This window comes from Tamandua tetradactyla, chromosome 26, assembly GCF_023851605.1.
Source record: "Tamandua tetradactyla isolate mTamTet1 chromosome 26, mTamTet1.pri, whole genome shotgun sequence".
Lineage (NCBI taxonomy): Eukaryota > Metazoa > Chordata > Mammalia > Pilosa > Myrmecophagidae > Tamandua > Tamandua tetradactyla.
In genome coordinates, this window is record NC_135352.1 from 17,879,978 (window position 1) to 17,900,385 (window position 20,408).

General features: G+C 35.8%; 1 protein-coding gene and 1 long non-coding RNA gene across 4 annotated transcripts in view; one reads left to right on the forward strand and one right to left on the reverse strand.

Annotated features, from left to right (window-relative positions):
• SGCZ (sarcoglycan zeta) overlaps positions 1-20,408 on the reverse strand; it is a 528,743-nt gene that overhangs the window by 144,671 nt on the left and 363,664 nt on the right. The window lies entirely within an intron of this gene.
• Positions 6,461-15,765, forward strand: LOC143669925 (uncharacterized). 2 transcript variants are annotated; one of them, XR_013169126.1, is made up of 3 exons: positions 6,461-6,578; positions 8,013-8,123; positions 15,505-15,765. It is a non-coding gene; the product is annotated as an uncharacterized LOC143669925 (long non-coding RNA). The 2 variants fall into 2 exon arrangements; XR_013169127.1 differs by having other exon boundaries at positions 8,037-8,123.

The window sequence follows — 20,408 nt, forward strand, 5'->3', positions numbered from 1 at the left end:
TCATACAGTATCTATCCTTTTTTGTCTGGCTTATTTCACTCAGCATTACATCCTTAAGTTTCATCCATGTTGTCATATTCTTCAGGACCTCATTTCTTCTTACTGCTGCATAATATTCCATCATAGTATATACCACATTTGTTTATCCACTCGTCTACTGAAGGACACTTGGATTGTTTCTGTTTTTTTGGCAATTGATAATAATGTTTCTACGAACATCGGTGTGCAAATATCTGTTCATGTCAATGCTTTCAGCTCTTCTGGGTATATACCGAGTTAGTGGTATTGCCAGGTCATAGGGAAAGTTGATATTCAGTTTTTTGAGGAACTAACAAACTGTCTTCCACAGTGCCTGTATCATTACACATTCCCACCAGCAATGAATAAGTGTTCCAGTTTCTCCACAACCTCTCCAACATTTGTAGTTTCCTGTTTGTTTAATGGCAGCCATTCTTGTAGGTGTGAGATGATATCTTATTGTGATTTTGATTTGCATTTCCCTTATAACTATTGAAGATGAATAACTTTTCATGTGCTTTTTCACCATTTTTATTTCCTCTTCAGAAAAGTGTCTATTCATATCTTTTGCCCACTTTATAATTGGGTTGTTTGTCCTTTTGTTGTTGAGTTGTATGATTTCTTTACATATACTTGATATAAACCCTTATCAGATATTACCGTTTCCAAATATTTTCTCCCATTGCCTTGGCTGCTTTTTTACCTTTTAGAAAAAGTCCTTTGAGGCACATAAGTATTTGATTTTAAGGAATTCCCATTTATCTTTTTTTTCTTTCATTGCATGGGCTTTGGCCGGAAGGTCTAAGAAGCTATCTCCTTTTACTAGGTCTTGAAGATGTTCCTCCATATTTTCTTCTAGGGGTTTTATGGTATTGGTTTTTATATTTAGGTCTTTGACAACTTTAATTTTTGTATAGGGGTCCTCTTTCATTCCTTTGACTATGTGTAATTAGTTTAGTCTAAATGTGAGTTCTCTGACTTTTTTTTTCAAGATGCTTTTAGTTATTCAGGCTCCTTCCCTTTCCATACAAATTTGATGATTGGCTTTTATATTTTGGCTAAGAAAGCTGATGGAATTTTTTTTGCATGGGCAGGCACTGGGAACTGAATCCAGGTCTCTGGTATGGCAGGTGAGAACTCTGCCTGCTGAGCCACCGTGGCCCACCTAATTGATGGAATTTTGATTGGGGTTATATTGACTCTGCAAATCACTTTGAGTAGTACTGATATCTTCACAATATTTAGTCATTTAATCCAGTGTACTGTAATTTTCCATGTATAGTTCCTTTACATCTTTGGTTCAATTTATTCCTAGGCATTTTATTCTTTTATTTGTTTCATTTATTGTCATGGTCAGGTTCACATGTCAACTTGGCCAGGTGGTTGTACCTGTTTGTCTGGTTGGGCTAGTGCTGACCTGTTTCTTGCTATGAGGACATTTCACAGAATTAAATCATGATCACGTCAGCTACATCACAGCTGATTCCATTTGTAATCAGCCAAGAGGAGTGTCTTCTTTAATAAGTGATAATTAATCTAATCACTGGAAGCTTTTTAAGGAGGATTCTTAAGAGACAGGCTCTCTTGCTGCTTCGGCCGGCTAAGCCTCTCCTGTGGAATTCATCCAGACCCTCCATTGGAATCGTCAGCTTCACAGCCTGCCCTACGGATTTTGGATTCTGTGTTCCCACGTTTATGTGAGACACTTTTATAAATTTTATATTTATGAATATTTCCTGTTGATTCTGTTTCTCTAGAGAACCCTAACGGATACAATTATATAGATTTATTTTCTTGATTTCTTCTACAGATTATTCATTAGTAATGCATAGAAGAACCACTGAGTTTTGCCTTTTGATCTAGTACCCCACCACTATGCCAAATTCGTTTATCAGCTCTCGTAAGTTTATTATGGAATTTTCAGCATTTTTATGATATCAGCTTAACTTCAACAGCACATATGAATACCTTTCTTACATTCTACCATCCACCGACATTTTGTAGAACTTGTAACAAATTATATCTTCGTATATTTTATGTCAAAAACCATAGATGGGGCAGGCCATGGTGGCTCAGCAGGCAGAGTTCTTGCCTGTCATGCCAGAGACCTAGGTTCGATTCCCAGTGCCTGCCCATGCCAAACAAAAACAAAACATAGATGAATCATTACTTTTTGTACATTTGCATATTACAACCTGCAAAAAGTAAAAAGTGGATTATATATCTAAATTACAATGCAATAATATTGTTGGTTCTCTCTGGAGAAATACAACCAACAGGAAAGATCTGTAAATAAGAGATTTATAAAGGTGTATCATTCAACTGTGGGAATGGATTAGTCCAAAATCCACAGGGCAGGCTGTGAAGCTGGCACCTCTGATGAAGGGTCTGGACAGACTCCACAGGGGAAACTCACTGGCTGAAGAAACAGTGAAAGAATCTCTCCTCTTCCTTAAAAGCCTTCAACTGATTGAATTATCTAATTGAGGGAGACATGCTTTAGTTGACTGCAGTTGTAATCAGCCACAGGTACAAACGACTGACTGATGATTTAATACACCAGCCTTCTGGTTTATCAAACAGCCTTGAAATACCCTTGCAGCCATGGTCAGGCCAGTGCTTGCCTGACTAGACAACCAGGCATCATCCCCTGGCCATGTTGACACCAGAACCTAACCATCACAGTTCACCCCTTATCAACTTGGCAGCTATACACATCACCTTGAAACACACTTAATTTCCAAACAGAAGACAATAACAGGCATATGTTTTGCCTAACAACACTCAACTTCCTGCATACAACTGGAAACTTACTACATATCTCCAGAATATGGTACAAGTACTTAGGTAACATTTACTTCTAAACTTCATATCCTGTGACTTAAATACTATAACGTGAACAATACAACTTATGTCATATGGTAAGAGGAAAACAAGATATTTGCTTATGTACAAATGCAAACACTCTTAACAAAATGGGGAGGAAATAGTAATATAATCACAGTTCTCGTTTCTGTAACTGGTCATGTGGTCGTAGTTCATATTTATCACTACCTTCTTCTACTATCCATTCCATGTTCCCTTTACCCTGAGCAAGTACTTCAGCTGGCTGTGGTTATTTGCCAGGTAGCATGACCCAGATCTTTATACCTGAAGTTTCTAGGCCATGGGTAGTCCTGCCTGGATTGGGTTGTTGCAGTTTTCCATTGACTTTAATCATAGGGCATGGTAGTATTAAGAAACACCCTAGGGGATCTCCTGTATTCCAGGAAAATTCTTCTTAACCTTCAGTGTGTAGCTGTAGTCTGATTTTCCCTTGATAGGATCAATCACCTGAGAAAGAACAGTAATCCCTTTGTTCCAGTCGATTCAGTGGTATTATAATCCTAAAGTGGCCAAGTGGCAGTTTTAACTTTCATTTCAATGGAATCATTGTTGCATCTCTTGGTAGGAGCAGTCCTCCTCTTCGAACTAAGACCTGTAGACCTGTAGACCAGCAGAAATGGTAGAAGTGGTCCAGTTTAATCAACTTTCCACCAGGCAGCAGGCTGATCAACTCAGGGACTGAGTGTGGGTCTCTGCTTGTGACAGATTAGGCACTCAGGACTGGCTATCGCCAGGTCAGCCTTAATGAGTGGAAGTCCATGCTGCTGAGCCCATGCATAACCTCCATTCCTACCACCATGCCCACTTTTTTCATGAGCCCATTGGGCAATGGCAGGAGTGGCTGAGTAAGGAGGACAACTTGTATCTTACAGGACAGGTCATTTTATTCGCTTGATTATTAAAACCTTCCTCTGCTGAAGTCACCCACTAGTGAGCATTCAACTGGGACAGAAATATCTTCTTGTTGTTTGCCCACTCAGAAAGGCATATCCATATAACTCTTTGCCAGACCTTCTTGTCACCAGTTTTCCAACCATGCTTCTTCCAAGTCCCTCACCATCCTGCCAAACCATTAGCAATAGCCCATGAGTCAGTATACAAACATACTTCTGGTCAGTTCTCCCTCCAGACAAAATGAACAATGAGGTGCACTGCTTGAAGTTTCACCCATTGGGAGGACTTCCTCCTACCACTGTCCTTTAAGGCCATTCCAGAATGGAGTTGTAGTGCTATAGCTGTAACCTGTAACTTCCAGGTTGTCCTTGCATATTGTGCAGAACGATCTGTAAACCAGACCCAAACTTTTTCTTTTTCAACCAACTGACTGTAAGAAACTCTTAAAAAGCTATAGCTCTAGTCTAGAAAAGAGAAGATAATGTGGCAGGAATGGGGGCCATGGGCATTTGGGCCACTTCCTCATGGAATTTACTTGTGCCTTCAGGACCTGCTCAAGCCTTATCTCTAATACCATCACCATTTTATGATGGAGTGCTGCTGTGCGCACTAACTTTATGGCTTGGTGGGTCAGACGACACCCAGCTCATGATACACAACTCAGGTCTCATGATACGCAACTCAGGTCTCATGGTGACTTGGTGGTCCACAGTTTATTGTTCAATCTCTACTTAGGCCCGGTAGCAGGTTAAAAGCTGTTTTTCAAAAGAAGAGTAGTTAACTGCAGCAGATGGTAAGGCTTTGCTCCAAAATCCTAAGGGTATGCATTGTGATTCTCCTATAAGGGCCTGCCAAAGGCTCCAAACAGAATCTCTATTTGCCACTGACACTTCCAGCACCATTAGATCTGCTAGATCATACGGCCCAAGTGACAGAGCAGCTTGGATATGTCACAGAGCCTCCTCTTGTTCCAGTCCCCACTCAAAATTAGCAGCTTTTCTGGTCATTTGGTAAATAGGCTGGAGTAGCACACCCAAATGAGGAATATGCTATCTCAAAATCCAAAGAGGCCAACTAGCTATTGTGCTTCTTTTTTGGTCATAGTAGGGGCCATATGCAACAGCTTATCTTTACCTTAGAAGGGATATCTAGACATGTCCCACACCACTGGACAGCTAGAAATTTCACTGAGGTGAAGTCCCTGTATTTTTGTTGGATTTATCTCCTATTCCATGACACACAAATGCCTTACCAATAAGTCTGGAGTAGTTGCTACTTCTTGCTCACTAGGTCCTATCAGCATGATATCATCAATATAAATGGACTAACGTGATGTCATGTGAGAGGGAGAAAACGATCAAGGTCCCTGTAGAGAAGCTAGTGATGTAGGGCTGGAGAACTGATATACTCCTGAAGTAGGGCAGTGAAAGTATACTACTGGCCTTGCCAGCTGAGTGGAAATTGTCTCTGATGGTGCTTACTGACAGCTATTGAGAATAAAGAATTTGCCAGATCAATAGCTGCATAGCAGGTATCAGGTGATGTGTTAATTTGCTCAAACAATGATACCACATCTGAAACAGCAGCTGCAATTGGAGTCATCACCTGGTTAACTTTATGATAATCCACTGTCATTCTCCAAGTCCCATCTATTTTCTGGACAGGCCAACTAGGAGAGCAATAGGCATGTGGTGGGAATCACCAGCTCTGCATCTTTCAAGCCCTTAAGAGTGGCACAAATCTCTGCAATCCCTCCAGGAATCCAGTATTGTTTCTGATTCACTATTTTCACTAGAATGGGCAATTCTAGTGGCTTCCATTTGGCCTTTCCTACCATAATAGCACTCACTCCACAAGTCAGAGAACCAATGTGGGGATCTTGCCAGTTGCTGAGTATGTCAATTTCAATTGTGCATTCTGGAACAGGGGAAATGACCACAGAATGGGTCCAGGGACCCACTGGACCCACTGTGAGATGGACCTGAGCTAAAACGCCATTGATCACCTGACTTTCATAAGCCCCTATGTGGACCAGAGTGACATTTTGGGTCTCCTGGAATTGGTGTCACTTCTGAGCCAGTGTCTAATAACCCCCCAGACATCTGATCATTTCCTTTTACCCAGTGCAGTCGCCCTGGTGAAAGACAGTAGGTCTCCTTGGGGAAGGCTGGGAGGAAGGTTAAAACTGTAAATGTTGGGCAGTGTAAAAGTGTCCTTCCCCAAGGATATCTGCCCTCCCCTCATTCAAGAGGCTCTGAGTCTGTAAACTGTCTCAAGTTTGGAAATTGATTAAGAGGCTGTGATTCTCTGTTTCTGTGATTCAAGTTAGACTAATGTTCACGCGACCTAGAAGTCTTCTGTTTATACAGCTCAAACAAGAATTTAGTAAGCAGACCATCTATTTCACTTCTAGGTTCCCCATGATCATCTACCCCATGCCACAAGTCTCTGGGAGTCAGATTATTTTGACTGCTGCTTTGAATCTGCTCTCCATTATGGTGGCCACACTCTCCTTGTCTAAAGTCACTAACTCTCCAAGTGGCTTCTGCCAACTCGGGATCTGACTGATCCCCATTATGTTTAAGGATGCTAGCTCAGTTACAGTTTACATTGTTACTGTATACAGTAATAATGGGAATACAGTTCCCATGGTTATACCTGATCTACAGGAAGGACAACTATAGAGCTCTTCAGCGATGATGGAACTAGTCTCACGAATTTATTTCTCAAGCTTCTGATGAAAGATGTGTCCTCTGGACATTCCTGGATTTTGTGAGCAGGTCTTCCATGATAAATCCATTCCAATATTCCAGTCTTTCTAATCCTCTGCAACCTCACATCTACATTATACCAGGGCAGTTATAGCATTATAATCTCAAGTAAATTGACCACCTTTTGATCCATGTTTCAGCCAACCATCCAAACAAATTGTAACACCCTTTCTAACACCTCAAGATACAACACTAAATGCAGAATCTCTGCTTAGTGGGCCCATATCAATAAATTCATCTTGATCCAACTTTATTTTCCTTCTATGATTATCCCCCACTCTTAATATCCATTTCCACACATATTTCCCTGATTTCTGTCTTTAGAGATTGGAAAACTTATGTAGTTCTTTTGAGGTATGGTGTATTTCCTCATGAGGTACTTTGAACCTCACCTTTCAAGCCTTGTTGGGACTTTAGTCTAGTTATAGGTCTTTAAGAAAAGAGGGATTGTCAGGGAGTGGGGTCATGAAAAGAAACAGAAGTGTCTTTCAAGCCAATTACCTCCTGGTATTCTACTGCAGTTTCATCTGATGAAACAGGATTAGCTCCAGACAGAGAGTGAGGACTGCTTCCCCAGGGGAGGTAGTTACAGGGTTAGCAAGCACTGAGGAGTTAATCTCTTTAAGTGGAGGTTGAATGGTAGATTCTCTGGGGAGAATGGAGGCTGGGAAGCTGTTTCCTCAAGGCAGTCCATTACAGGTCTATCTAGCAAAGACTCAGCAGATTCCAGGGATCCTGCCACACCATTGCCATCATTATCAAGCCATATACAACCATCCCACCTTTCAGGAGCCCGTTCTTTTCCAACAAAAGCTGTTACTTTAACAGCAGAAACCCTGCAAGGTTGAGATTTTAGTTTACATTGTAAATCTGCTACTTGCACAATGAGGCTCTGTGTCTGCTTTTCAGAGATCTCAAGTCTGCAAGTATAGTCAATAAGACTTTCTTTCAGGGCACACATGGAAACTTTTACTTCATTCATATGACACTTAAGGTGCAAATTTGAAACCTTCAGCTCATCCCTTTCCCTCATCACTATATACAAGTGTATCTAACAACAACAGCTGATATCATTATACCTCTTAACTCCACAAAACTCCATAAAGATATCAAAACCATTCTCACCCAGAGACTTGCCTCATATAAATGTACTATTAGCAGAAACTAATGGTTATATTTTGAGTATCTCTTTTGCCAACTCACCCCATGGACTGTCAGTGCCATCCTAATTATTGGAAACAGAATCATTAGTGCCTCTGAGTCTAGTCAGAGTTGAAAACCAGTTGTAAAAACCCATTTTTAATACTCTGTTTCTCAAGAATCCGTCCTGGTACTTGGATTATCTCATTGTGGGCAAGACACCTTAGTTGATTGCACATGTAATCAGCCACAGATGCAATCAACTGACTGATAATTTAACACACCAACCTTCTGGTTTTTCAGTCACCCATGAAATATCCTTTGCAGAAACACTCAGGCCACTGCTTACCTGACCAGACAACTGGGCATAATCCCTTGGCCAAGTTGACACCAGAAGCTAATCATCACATACAGGTATTTATAATTACATGTGGAGTTACCTTTACCAGAGGACTTTATTTCCTTATGCTGCTTTGATCCACTGTGTACTGTCCTTTTCAGTTTGTAAAACAGCCTTTAGCACTTCTTGCAGGGCATGTCTAGTTATAATGAACTCCCTAAGCTTTTGTTTATCTGGGAATATTAACCTTGGTCTGATTTTTGAAGGAGAGTCTCATTGGATATAAAATTGTTTGTTGGTAAACATTTTCTGTCAGTGTTGGTAAACATTTTCTATCAGCATTTTAATGATTTTTGTGCCACTTCCTTCTTTCACCCATGGTTTCTGATGAGAAATCAGAATTTATTTTTATTAAGGCACCCTTGTACATAACATGTTTCCTTTCTCTTCCCATTTTCAGAATTTTCTCCCTCTTCTTTGCATTTGACAGCTTGATTACTATATGTCTGGGTGTGTTTCTCTTTGAATTTATCCTGTTTAGGGTTCACTGGCTTGCTTGAATGCATATATTCACGACCTTTAGGCTCTGCTTTTATTTCTTTGGTCTCTTTCTTGCTTTTTTCTCCATCTGAGACTCCCATAATTGGGTCATTTGTTGGTGTCCAGCAGACCTCTTAGGGTCTGTTCACTTCTTCTTCATTCTTTTTTCTCTCTGCTCCTCAGCCTGAATTATTTTGATTGTTTTCTCTTAACAGTCACCGATTCTTTCTTTTGCCGTGTCCAACCTACTGCTGAAAACTTCTAGGGAATTTTTCATTTCATTTATCTCCCGTATTTCTTTTTAAAATTTCTATTTCTTTATTGAGATACTCATATTGCTCATTCACCATTTTCCTTCTATTCTTTACTAATCTCTCTGTGTTTTCCTTTATCTCCTCAACCATGTTGAAGATCTTTTTTTTTTTTAAGTCTTTTTCTGGTTTGGTGGATTGAATTATGCACACCAGGTTGGACATTTTCTTGGTCTTGGTCTATATCCTGGTGGGTTTAGTTAGACCCAGTGTAAACATGATCTCTAAAGATGTGACTTCAGTTAATGTGTGACCCAGTGGAATCAGGTTGGGCTTTAATTCAGATTACCAGAGTCCTTTCAAAGCAGAGGACAGTCAGATGGAGAAAGAAGTCATGGGAGTAGCCAGAAGCCAGAAGTAGATGGAACCCGAAAGGGAAAGGAAAAGATATGGCCATGCACATTGCCATGTGACAGCAACCAAGGAACCCCAAAGCTTGCTGGAGACCCAAGACACTGACTCTGGAAGGAAGGAAGCCTTCTAGACTCTGAAACCATCAGTCTTCTTACCTTACCCCATTGTATGTGTATTTATTTTAGCAGCTTGGTAACTAAAATATCCGTTATGCCCAAGTCTGACCTTCTTTGTTGCCTGTTTCTGAATTTTTAACTTGTTCCTTTGTATAAGCATCACTTCCCATTTCTTTGTCTTTTAATTATTTTGTTTAATACTGGGACATTTAATATTTTAATGCACCAGCTAAGGGATTTAGTCCCTGAACTGTTTCTTAACTTTGTATCCAGCTAGTGACATGCCAGAGATTTCTTTGAGTACTGGGAGCTAACAAACTAACATAAAAACACCTTTTACAGTCCTTGCAAATTGGCTCTACATTGGCTGGTGCTTTACCAAAGAGTTTAGCCCTACCATCAAGTAAATCAGCCTGAGCTGAAAGTGAAGTGCAGGTTCTCTTCATCTTTTCTGAGTTTTGTCTTGGGTTTGTGCTCACTTGTAGCCTAAGGAATGCCCCCATTACAGGAATCCCAACATCCCCTCTACTCCCTATGAAATAGACTTTTCTATGTGTGTGTTTAAAGCAAGTAGTTTGCTTTGACTTTATTTCTTCTTATAATGCTTTAGGTTTTCACAAGTTGCTTATGCCTGTAGGACAACTTCTAGGAGGGTAAGCCAGAGATGAACTTCCTGGTTTTAATCCTTCAAGCTTCCTGACATATAGGCACCCCACTATGTACATAGGGATAACTATGCTCCCTTCCTAACAGGATCAGGGACCCACAATGTCAATGCATGCTAGCTCTACATTGCATCATGTGTGGGGTACAGCAGGGGCCAGCAAGGCTGCCATGAGCTTTTCTACAATGTTTAAAGCTATGCTTTCCTCATTTGATACTCTCCCAATTACTGCAACCATTTAACTCTTTTCTGAGTTTTAAGGAAAATGGCTCTACCAGGTTTTGCTAGTTGTTCAGAGTCTATGTGGTAATGGCATGCGGAGCATTTATCACTGTCATTTTGGTCGACCAGAAGTAAGAATGTGAAAATTTTGAAAGCTTTCCTATATCAAAAAATGTGATGAAATGAATAAACCCAATCAAGACCAAATATAAAATAGTGACACAAATTTCTGAGAATTATTCTCATGAAAACTAAGACCTATAAAAAATTAAGTTTGGGGGAATATGGTAAAGATAATTCAATTCCATATTCCAAAAACATTTATTTAGGGGCTACAATGTGTCAAAGTTATACCAGCAAAATATACAATATACATTTTCCAATGTACCTCAAGTGCAATAGTTCTTTAAATGGATTGTATGGAAAACTGACCATTTAGAATGATGAGTTGCATATGAAAAAAGAATGGCATCATGTAAATTTAGCGAGTAATTAAATGAGAAGTGCTCCTTATTGATTTTTATTTAATATTTTAAATTAACATACAGTAAATATGACTCTTTTGGTGTGTAGTTTAATACAAGTATATTACTGTGTAGTCTCCACCACTATAAAAATACAGAACAGTTTCAATACCCTAAAAATTCCCTACCTCTATCCCTTTATAGACAACAGTGTACTACTCCAATATTCTCCCCCGTGTCACTCTTGAGATCCACTGATTTCTCTCACTAAGTTTTAGTTTTCTAAGGGTGTCATGTAAATACAGTCATATGATATATAACTCCTTTTTTTTTTTTTGGCATGGGCAGGCTCCAGGAATTGAACCTGGGTCTCTGGCATGGCAGGTGAGAATTCTGCCACTGAGCCACCGTTGCACTGCTCAATGTATGACTTTTAAGAGTGCCTATTTTTTACCCTTCATAATGTTTATATTCATTCAAGATTTGGGGTGAATCAATGTTCTTTTTTCCTTTAATTGTTGAATATTATTCCACTGTAAGAATGTACCACAATGTGGATATTTGGATGGATTCCAGTTTTGGGAAATTATGAATAGAGCTGATATATTCATTGTGTAAACTTTGCTGCATAAACGTAAGCTTTCCCTTAATTTGGGCAAATACTTAGCAGTTAACATCAAAAGAAAGAGGCAAACTGTTTTACAGAATGGCTGTACAATTTGCATTCCCAGAAGCAACAGTTAGAGAGTTCTAATTGCTCTACATCCTCTCTAGTACCTAGTAATATTCATAATTCTTATTTTAATCATTGTAATGTTGTTATTTTTCAGCGCTTTTTATGAAAATGTGCATAGTTAATCTCTAAGTGTGTATTACTGAAGGTTTTATTTCAAGGTAAATTTAGCTACAATACCCAAATAGATCTTAGGTTGCTGATTAATTTACCAATTCAATTTAAAGTAGCCCACAAATTAAGTGAGCAATGAGTCCTCGAGGGAAGATAACAAGGGGATCCAATCATGAGGAGATATGGAAGACAGCAGTATGGGAAAAGGGCTCATTTTTCTAGAAATCCTCACCCCTACCAAATTCTACAATTAGTCTTTGGCAAAGGGGGTTAAGGAGACTGGAATATTATATATTTAGACCAATGCATTTGTGAGTATTTCAAAAAGAAAATAACAGATATGTGAACTTAGAATGGAAAAATACAAAACAAGTCATATCTAAAGGAACACAATTTCCTTTTTTTTTTTCCTATAGAATATTGAACCAATACATGAATGGGGATTTGTAGGATTAGATCTTGATTTAGGATGAATATATGACAAACTATCTAGTGAAAATGAGAAAAAGATAATGAAGTGGCTGCAAGTACAATTAAGTGAATTAAGAGGTGATTAAATATTTTAACTAACTAACTAATATTAAAACATTCAGTTTTCTGCTCCCTCTGTATTTTATTTTTCTGGTATATACATTATTTGCCTTGAAATTTCTATAAAACTACACATAAGAATAGACACAAAATCCAAAATAAAACTTAAAGTTTATGTCAATAATGGACCTAGATCATAAAAAATAATCTACCCACTCCCCCATCTACCTCACACAAATTTTCTCATTCACCCTATGACCTGGCAATTAGTATCGTTCTTTAGTAGACTGAGCACGGCTGCACCCTTATTTAGGGCCCTTAATACTGAACAATCTTCTATATATATATAGGGACTTTTACATTTTATTGACCCTCCTTCTGCCAGGTGAATCTGCATATTCCATAACCTTACATTTGTAAACATCATGCCCCATAAGCCAAATTTTAAAAGGTGAGTTTCCTATGTATGCCAATAAAAAATCACACTTTCAATAAGTCAATTATATATATAATGCAAATGTACCTGCAAATTAGATGTTGCACAAATGAAGTCTCATTATAAAACAGTTGGTTGAGAATAGATGCTATAGGCATATTAATTTTGGAAAAGTCATGTAACTACAACCTCTAATTAAGTACATAAAATATGAAGTCCAAAGCCACTATCTTTTGCTATTTTATTACTTTATTCTGCGTTATTTTTAATGAGTTCTTTAATGTATCATTTTCATATTTCATTATAATCCTTCTAATATTAAAGCTAAAAACCTGATCTATATTCATAGATTACTTTTTAAAAGCTTACGTAATCATAGAACAAAATAAAATGGTCATTCATCTGTTTAATGCTTCCTCAGATTGTAAGCTTAGAAATACTTAGTTAGTTCTTGCATTCTCTTTATGGAAAAAAATCATTACTTTCTCCTTTTATCAAAATATAAGGAAATGTACAGTTCTAGAGAGTGCTACAATGGAGGAGTACTCCACTTTTACAAAGTTTTCAAAGAGTTGTCATTATCATCTTCATTTCTCAAATACTGAAGACTAGATTTATTTCTTCAACAACTTGCATTATTACCAAAGAAGAAATTTCAAAATGCATATGTTTCACCCAGAAAGGAAGACTGTTGAAAGGAGTTTTCCTACCAATCTAAGCATTACCATCTGCTGACATACAAACATGGATTATAGCTTAGTTACCTGTGATCTTGAGAAGTGAGACTAACACCTTGCAGGGATGTTTTTTAGGACCATAGCAAAGTGTTATGTCAAAAGGGGCTGGCCTCCTCAAACTGCAGTGACTGACCCTAAACCCAAGGTATTATTAGGTACCTGGAAAGAAAATAGCCTGCAGGATAGCAAAGGTGGAAATGACTAGCCAAACCAGCTATTTCAGTTTTGGTCTATGTCCTCCAGACAGAAAAATATTTAGTATTGCTTGATTTTCACTCCTATCAATATGCATACTTGAGAATTTAATTAGATAATTGTGATAACACATTCTTCTGATTTTTTTTTAGTTAACAACAAACAATAACATGCTCTAAAAAAAAATGTAATGATTCAAGGTTCTGAAACAATATTACAAAAATACTCCTACAGTATAATTTGTAATAACAGGCACATTGGTGTTTTTTCATCAAAGAAATTATAATTTTCATTATACCTGAATTGCCCAGATGGAGAGGCCTAATTTCTAAAGCTACCATCCTTCTCCTTATATCATAGGCATGTACTTCAACGTGCAATATTTCCAAACCGATATTTAACAAGAACTATTAGAGTCAACAATGTATTTAATCATTTAAAAATATATGTAGTATTAAGCCTAAGTATTTTGTTGATCCGTACCCCAAGATTTGTGCGGCAGTTTTACACAAAAATATTCATTCTTATTAAGTTGTCCCAGATCCTTAAGTGAAAAAAAAAAGAGTCAATGACAAAGTACACAAATTTGGTACATAAGAGTAATCTGTAACCTTCTATGTGTATATGTCCTACACCATCTGCAGTCAATTAAATAATTCCCAGGTGTTCTCAGTAATTGCTTTAACACAAGATTACATGTCACTTTAGGGGTCTTTAAATATTTATTATAAAACCCTCATCTATATTTTTCTCCACTCATTTGGGGCCAAAAAATGCTTTCTAGTACTGACAAATATAAGGTAATTGGACTTGAAATATTTTGTGGATTTAATTTCAGTAAAAAAACATAAGCAAATATTTGATGAAAGAATAAAACACAATGCTGATTTAGTTGTGCCTAGTTAGTATCCTCATTTAAATTTGAGTGCAGAAAAAGGATAAGAAGTAAAAAAAATGAAATCAAGTCAAGTGTCATTTTGCCAGAACTAGTACCTACTGGGAATTTAATGGACCACAAGATTCATCACATAATTTGTAAAGGTGAAAGCAGTTTTTCACATTTAGACTTGGAACAAAAAGAAGCATGGAGACAATCTAGCTTACCTGACTCATTTCACAAAGAAGGAAAATAAAATCTTGCTCAAGTGTACAGAGTTATTTACATGTAGATCTAATAAAATTACAATCATTAACCTACACATGATGCATACTGTGTTCCAGGTGTGTTTCAAATACTTCACATATATTAACTCACTTTTCACATCAATCCTAGGAAGTGGATACTTGTGTTACAGGAAAAAAGTGGCAGGTTCTTTGACCTATGCATTCAAATGACCAATTCCATAGACACCAGGGTTTCAAAGAGAGAAAGAGTTTATCGTTAACTATGAAGCAGGAGATTAGATGGCCTATTCCCTTAAATCTGTCTCCTCCAGTCTAAGAAGTTCAAGGTTTTTATCGACTCAAACAAGGGGAGATGGAATAATTACGATTCATAAACAAATATAAGCAGAAACAAGGGGGGAATGGGATTTTACCATTTCAGTAATAAGTCTACGCAGAATTGAGGTGAAATGGAGTTATTATCATCTCAATAGCAAGTTATTACCATCTCAATAGCAAGTATTGCTAAGTGGAAAGGAGGGGGGATGAAGCTACCATCTCAATAGAGGTAGAAACGATTTACAAAAGTGACAGAGTGGAAATGTGCTCGAACCAAGCTAACAAAAACAAATCAATGGTTAGTTTTGAGCTGATTCAAGTTCTCCATTAGCATCAGGAGATTGCAAGGTTTTTACAATCATGAGGTTTAAGCAAGGTTTTCCCAAATCACAAGGCACAAGATAAAGGCTATACAATCATTATCAGAGATCAAGGCAGCTGGATTACAGTTCAGAGATTTCAGGTATTTCACTCTGTCACTCTAATATACCAGAAAGTTAAAAGGAATATCTATATAATGATTCAGCATAATGATTCAGTAATCATAATCATCCCCTAAATTGTAACTTCTTGGTTATACTTCTATCATACTCAGGGAAGCCTGGAATGGATGCCCAGATAGGACAAGAAACTTGCATGAAGTCACATAGCTGGAAATCAATGGATCCTGGATTGGCTTTCTCAAACTGGATTCAAAGTGTCCCGATTTACAAGTGGATGTGCTCGTCTATGTTTTGATATATATAAACCATATGATTATCCCTATAACATTGCTATAAATGAAAATCTATATAGATGCATATATTTTTTATATTTGACTCAAAACAATACAAGGAAACAAATAAAAGAAAGTACTTTGCAGACTCTTAATGCCTAATTTCTCCTGATCCTCCTTATCAAAAACATATTCTCTTATCATGAGCAAAACAAATTTCATCTTTGGGTGTGTAGCTGAGAAGCCCTGGAAAGTGGCAGCAATCAGCACTGCCACTTCAGCTGGAGCACACGTACCTCCCATTTTCCAGCAGCCTGGCTTCTGTGCCCTCATGGATCATCTTTGGCAATGAGGGCATGAACCTCAGACCTCAGTAAAAACCAAGAGGTCAGTTACGGTGGCGGAAGCAATCTATAACCGTTTTAATGTAACTCGGGTTACATTAAACTCTGGCTTAATCCTCAAAATGTAAAATATGGAAAGACAGCACTGAATGTAAATATCACCTTATTTAATTACTTATAAATTATATTCTTTGCTATAGGTAGGCTTTTAAAATTTTTTAATGCAGCCATGACTATGCATTAAGGAATTGCTGAAGACAGAAAAATGAGGAGTCATAAATTGTAATTAAGGTTTTTATGTAATTTGGATATGTCACTTTTTTTGATAAATGAGAATATCAAATATGAGTAAATGATTCTGACAATAACAGCTAATAGTTCCTAGGAGTTCATTCCGTCAGTAATTCATTCTCTCTAATTCATTGAGCATTGAGCAAGGAGAATTATAAGTGATTTCATCTGAAGCATAAGATTGCTATTTTAAGCACATTATAAAAAGCAAAATTTTCCAACTTTAATACCTAATGAGAATTAAAGGTTTTACTGGGATAATCATAGAGATGGGCATCATGGAACATCTTATCATGCTTAAGACAAATGAACACATAAGCAGTCATTCTGAGTTTCTCAGAAGTCATTGTTTGTGAGTGGAATTTAAACGAGGAAGGCAACCTAAAAACAAAATTAAAAACAAAGCTAGTTCCACTCATAAAGATTATTCCCTGTTCAACTTTTCAATTTATTCCCTTTGTTATTCTTTTTTGTTGGGGGGAGCTGATAACAAAAGGCAAATGAGAGGGAAAATCATTACTTTTCAATTATTGCTTTATCAAAAATAGAATAAATTTTATAATATAAGTGGAAAAACAACTTATATAATTTAATAGCTAAACTATTTGACTCAGAGTTACTGAAGAGCAATTATTAACCGAAATCATTATTTATAATGTTTCAGCTACTTATAAAAGTAGTTTATTCTATTAAATATCAATGTAATAGTATTGTTGAATAAAAGAAAGCTGTTTATTCCCATGATATAGTGGGAAAGAGCACTATATTTTTAATGAATCCAATTTCTACAACATCAATAATTACTATGATTAGTGAATTTAAAAAGTCTATATCAAAACTATGTACAGTGTTTTATTTGTACTGTCTATATAAATTATTTTTGTTTCATATATCACACTGTAGTAGTTTCCTAAAATAATTTTTACAAAGATGGTACATAATTCACATATTTATCCACAGCACTGAAAAGAAACTTTTGTCATGAATAACATAAAACATCATGTTATTAACTCATACCAGCATCTACCACCTAAAATCACCCATCAATTTTGTCACCTATATAAAAAGGAACGTTCCATTAACAAACATACTAATTAGAGATCAAATAATAGAAATTTTGACCTGCAGAATGGTTCTGAGACTTGTTTAAGAAAGTTCTTGCCTTTTCTTCAAGGAGTCTGACCTCTTGAGATCTTGTACTTTCTTTAACCACTTCCCAACAACAATCTCATTCCTCTCTTTCAGCTTTACTCTAAGAAGAGAAATTTTGAGGAAGAAAGCTTGAGTTCATTAATCTCCTCTGATTCTAGGAAGGTCATGAAAAATTAGGATCTTAGCTTCTATGGGAGAATTTGAATACTATCTGGCCAAGTTTAACATAAAGTCTAGATCTTTATAAGGATACAGCAATATTTGTCAAATTGAATTTTTTTTGTCCCAGTCTAAAAATATTTAGATTTAGTTTTTATTAGGTCTGAGCTGTGTATGTATAAAATATCTCTTTGCATTTCTTCGATTAGAAATAATCTGGGTTTTATAGTTCTAAAAGGGATCTGGATTGGGATCAGTTCCCTGGGTCAGTCTTATCACTGGTTTATCCATATCCCCATGAACTGAATAACCAAGAAGGTAGTCTTCTAAAGAAAGAGAAAGGCAGGGTCCAAAGGTAACAGATATTTGCTTTTCTGAACCATCTTATATATAAATGGGAAAAAAAGTATAAGTATCTACTGACAAGGGAGATTTCACTTTCTATTATATTCTCTAAATACCTGGAAAGAAATATTAAGTCTGTTACATTGGTGAAATTGACTATAAATTCTTAAGAATAAGGGGTAGAAATTGGAAATTTTACTTAGAAAATAAAAAACAACTGAATTTCTTTTCCACAAATATTAGTCCACTTTGTGGTAGTATATATTTCAATATTGCAAAATAGTATCATGCTTATCATATAATGAAGACCATGTCCCTAAAAATAACTATAAATAAAAAGAAGTAGAAAAATAGAATTTAAAGTTACTTTATAGCAATTCTTTTAAAATTAGAGCACTTAAGATTGAAGGCTGATTGTCTTCATTGCTTGAATTCACTTTATCATCTCTTCCAATTTTATATAAAATTGTATTATGCAATGATTCAATAAGAAAATTTCATTTCAGTTAAAATATTTCCAATATCAGATACATTTTCTATGATGTGTTTTAGCACGTCTTTGCAACAGGATCATAACCCAACATATATTCCTTAATTTCTATCATGGAGATACATGGTCATTATAAGATTTTCCATATACTTGTATGAGATTGTGATACCAATAATTACAATCATCATATAATAACAGCAATATAGTGGATCCAATATATTAATTCCTTACCATTTGCAGATATAGAAATTGTTCCAATTCTCATAACAGCATTCAAAAAATGTCATTATTCCTACTTTACAGATGAGAAAACTAAGTCTCCAAGAGATAAATTTCTTAGAGTTTATCCATACACTAAGTAACCCCATAGTCTTTGATTTCAAGTGTAAGTATATTATTTCCCCCCACTTCCTTGCCCACTTCTTGTACTGTTCTATTTTTATTGAAAAAATACAGAGCAGTAAAAAGATGAGAGATACCAAAGGTATGCTCAGAAGATCAGAACATAAGACAATTTTGGATTGAGCTTCACCAGAATAAATGTTTTTCTATCTATAGAAATAAAATGCTATATCATTAACTTAGTGATTTGCTTCATTTAAAACTAGACCTAAACTTTTTTTTTCTCTTTCTCCCTACTCCTATCTATATTTCTTCCCAATCAGTAAATACTATTATTACATTAATATCAGTTTGTAATGGCGATTGAAAATGCAAGCATGATACCATTGTTCTTTATATTTCCTTCAGGAAATCATGGAGCAACATGTAAACAATATTTGATCACACTCCTTATTATTAAACAGCTGCTTTGCTCAGACAGAAGTTATATTGCTGTTGTGTTCAGTGGCAGATACTGGAATATAGTCTCTGTATGTTTAATTTATATTTTGACATTTCTGCTTGAAGACATTTATTCATGTTAAGAAGGAATGCAAAATGAAGTTCTATCTAGGTAAAAAGTATTCAACCTTAAGAAAGTTATAATATGAAAAATCTGCCTACCTAAGGCAAAAGTAACAGGGGGCATGAATATTTAAATCAAAGGTCTGGTGCTTCTGAATAAACTCTGTATTCATAAACATGTTTCTTTGCTCAAATTTTTAGTTCATTTTCAATGTAGCAACTCATTGTAAGTTATATTTTTAAGAATATAAAATGCTATGCAATTTAGGCAGTTAATGGATGTGAAATTATCAACAGTTACAAAGTAAAGAATATATAAAAAATGTACTTATAAATAAAATATAATTCATTTTCAGAAAAAAATATATAATACAATATAAGTTCCTTTTTGGATTCATTATGACAAAGAGCATATCAAAAAATGTTTACTATATCTACAAAGGAATTGGGTAGAATCAAATTCTTGTTCATAAATCTAAACTACAAATCTCATATTTTTGTAAAATTTAATTAGAAGTACTGTAAACATAAACTTGCATTAAATGATTAGTTTTCCATTAAGACAAGGATAACCGAAATCTCAAAATCAGAATTTACTACTCATGAGAATTTCCTTTCTCATGTATTCATGTGAAAGAATTTCCTTTTTCTACTTAATTTTGTATATATCTTAGGTCAGTAAGATGTAATTTGTCAAAAGTAAAATACGGTATTCCAAAAATATGTTAGCATCAATAGACAAATAAAATCTTTGTATTATTTTACATAATTACAATGGACATTTTTAAATTTCTTCCTATAACAAATGTCAAATAATTAATATTTTGATATAATGTGTCTTCTTTAAATTGAAATATTTATTTAATAATATGAAAAGCAGGTATTTTATGATTAACATATTCATAATTTATAAAGTCTATGAACTTAAAAATGTATAATTTCAAAATCAAATTATTAAGTGATATGTGGTAACATTTATTATACTCAATTGTTCTGTTGTATTCTAGTTCATACAAGCAGATAATACTTCTTTGAAGAATAATTCCTCAAAATAAAAGGTTCACAGGCCTCATGGTGCTATATAATCTCACATATTT